General features: G+C 50.3%; 1 long non-coding RNA gene across 1 annotated transcript; it reads left to right on the top strand.

The window, feature by feature from the left end:
• Positions 1–609: 609 nt before the first annotated feature.
• Positions 610–1,768, top strand: LOC106698612. The gene is made up of 2 exons (XR_001349965.2): positions 610–950; positions 1,461–1,768. It is a non-coding gene; the product is annotated as an uncharacterized LOC106698612 (long non-coding RNA).
• The last annotated feature ends 1,521 nt before the right edge of the window (positions 1,769–3,289 follow it).

Raw genomic sequence — 3,289 nt, 5'->3', positions numbered from 1 at the left:
TTTTTTTTTTTAACCCCACCCCCCCACCCACCCCGGCGCCCCAGTGAATCACCCACCCCTTGCAACGCGAGCGCGGGGCTGGACTCATTTGGAAATTTGGTGATGCAGCCTGGCCCCCATAGCGGCCTGTTGGCCCTTCACCTGCAAGGCGGCGGGAATCGTTTGCATTCACTATGGCGTCCTCCTCCGCGGTGGGACCCAGGTGTGGTGAAGGCGGGTGGGTCATGGCTAGAAAGTTAAATCGTTTTGGAGGAGCTGTGATGGATGAGTGGGCCACTGTGCAGCGGTCCCAGGTTCCTGCTGTCACTCGGCTCACTGGCCGAGGGGCCTCCGCCTCTCCTCCCTCCCTCCCTGCGTTTCTGCTGCTGCGCCAGGTGTTCACAAGTCTCTTAACAAGCCAGCACGCGGGAGTGGTTAATGTGGGACACAGTGTAGGAGCCACAGGCACCTCGAACAGTGCCACTTAGGTGGGGGCGCAGGAGGACCCGAGGCTCGAGGTCCGGATGGCGGGGCCCAGAGCCCTGCACCCTGTGTGAATGGCTTGTAGGGAACAACATCTCTCACGAGCTTCCCTAGGAGATGAAGCCGGGGAAGTGAGATGAGAGTGGAGTGGGGAAACAGCGAGGGCATGAGGATTGTGAAATAAGTGCAAAGGCTCTGAATGCAGGGCTTGCTTTCTAGTTGGAACATTTTGGCGATCTCTCTCTCTCTCTCTCTCTCTGAGATGGAGGTGGTTGTTGGGGGAAATTTGATGTCTGATGTTCAGTTGGGCCCCAAAGAGAAGATGGTGCGGGAGGAGCCTGAGTGAACCAAGGTCATGAATGGGAAGCCATATAGCCTTTACTTTACAGGAAGGGAAACGTAGAGAGATGGTCTTTAAAAACGACTGGGATTCTGGGGGTGAGTGGAAGCAAATCAGAAAACCCAGCTGCTGCAGCTGAGTTGGAGAGGTGAGGTGGCCTCGCTGAAGGCCTGTGACTCAGGCTGCCGGCCTGGCATCCCATGTCCTCCCCTCCCCCAAAGCTCTTCGCCTTTCCTCAGACTCTTCATGTTTGCTTAATTCCTAGTGTCCAGTTAAGGGAAGGAGAAAGGGTAAACGTTAGTTAAAGATGACACATTAAGGCAAGAAGGATATTGCCTGCTGATGCAGGGGTGGGGTTGGGGGGAGGAGTGGCGGTGTTATTGAGAGGCCTGAAGCAGAACCCTGTTAATGCCCTTGCCTTTGAGCTAAGATCCTAATCCTCCTCCCCCCCCATCCCCAACAGGTCTCTTAGTACATACACTGTATTGTTAAATGTATGTGTGTGTGTGACATTCACAACTCTTCACAATTCAGTGCCCACCTACCTCTATCCTCCATTGGCACCTGCCCCCCCCCCCATATTACCGGCTCATTCCTGCAGCAGACAGCTCCCCATTCCCAGATGTGACAGACGTTCTTCCACGTGTGTCTCCGTCAGGTTGAACTTCATGCGTGTTGGGCTTCCCTGCCCTGTTCCCGATGATTTTCTCCAAATCCAGCCCCGCTGACAGAGCACCCAGTAGAAGTCTTCCCGGACCTCGCAGTCAGATCCTTCTCATCCTCATGGGACGTGTGTCCTCCGGTGACTCGCATCTTTGGGTTGCCTGGTGATAGCTGGATGTTTATCTTTCTCCCTTCAAACGGAAGCCCCTTGAGGGCAATGACTTCCTGCCCCTTCCTTCATGCCTATTCGGTGCCAAAGGATGTTTCCTTGGAAAACATGAGTAAATGAAGGAATGAGTGAAAGAATTGATCGCTTTCCTTTTTTTTATTAAAGTCTTGCAGACCTCTGAGGATTCATTGCAGTTGTGTATCTAAAGCATCTAGTCCAGCCGCGGGCCAGATCCGGCCCGTTTGAAATGAATAAAACTAAAAAAAAAAAAAGACCGTACCCTTTTATGTAATGATGTTTACTTTGAATTTGTATTAGTTCACACAAACACTCCATCCATGCTTTTGATCCGGCCCTCCGGTCCAGTTTAAGAACCCATTGTGGCCCTCGAGTCAAAAAGTATGCCCACCCCTGATCTAGTCCATGACAGACTGGAACTTTTCCTTTTGCTTCTGGGTGGTGAAGAGACCCTACAAAGATCTATCAAGGTGTCTGGTACAAAGACATTCATTAAAAGTTTCTTGCATTGCCTGGCCGGCGTGACTCTGGTTGAGCGTCAACCGATGAACCAGGAGGTCACGGTTCAATTTCCAGTCAGGGCACATGCCCGGGTTGTGGGCTTGATCCCCGGTGTGGGGCGTGCAGGAGGCAGCCTATCGATGATTCTTTCTCATCATTGATGTTTCTGTCTCTCTCGCTCCCTCTCCCTTCTTCTCTTAAAACAATAAAAAGAAATAAAAATTTCTTGACTAGATTCCTGGCCAGCCTAAAATTTCAATCTCTGTAGGCAGGGTATGGAATGGATTCATCTCAAGTGGATAATCAGTGACTGGTCATGCTCTTGGACCTAAGCAATACCTCATTGTGAAGGTGCGATGTGATTTCTAGAAAACAGCACTACAAAGGCCGTCCTGTTATTTGGATTAAAATGTAGCATATAGACATGCAAGACAGATCAGACTCAGCTTTCCCCTAAGGCACTGCAATTTTTTAAAAATATATATTTTTATTGATTTCAGAGAGGAAGGGAGAGGGAGAGAGAGATAGAAACATCAATGATGAGAGAGAATCATTGGCTGCCTCCTGCACGCCCCACACTGGGGATCGAGCCCACAACCCGGGTATGTGCCCTTGGCTGGAATCGAACCTGGGACCCTTCAGTCTGCAGGCCGACGGTCTACAGGCCGACGGTCTATCCACTGAACCAAACCGGCTAGGGCGGCATTGCAATTTTATAGTCTCTCACTTGTCTTTTACTAGTAATTGGGCACTTTTTCGTGCTTTTTATGTGATGGCAACAGTTCCTGTTGATTGAACATCTATATGTTAGACAATTTGCATGCATTGCCTCAGTCTGGTGATTGACATGTTATTACCTCCATCCTGAACACGAGGAAACTGGGACTCAGAGAGAAGAACCTTGCTTGGAGTCCCAGATTCTGAACTGAAGCTACAGTGTAATGTAGGACTGCTGCCTCCCACGCCTGCTCAGAATGGGTGTATCTGTGTTTTCCTTGGGCGAAAACCATCAGATCTCGTTTCCTTCTTCCTGAGGCCCTCCGCTTTCCAGATTTCCTACCAGGAATGTTGTCGAGCTTCTAAATTCTTCCTAGCGGGTCTCATTCCGAGAGCACTGTTTCATTATCTTTATGCTC

Source organism: Myotis lucifugus, unplaced genomic scaffold (assembly GCF_000147115.1).
Source record: "Myotis lucifugus unplaced genomic scaffold, Myoluc2.0 scaffold_203, whole genome shotgun sequence".
NCBI classification, from domain to species: Eukaryota; Metazoa; Chordata; class Mammalia; order Chiroptera; family Vespertilionidae; genus Myotis; species Myotis lucifugus.
The sequence above is the reverse complement of the archived record's forward strand: the minus strand, read 5'-3'. Positions and strand labels throughout refer to the sequence as shown.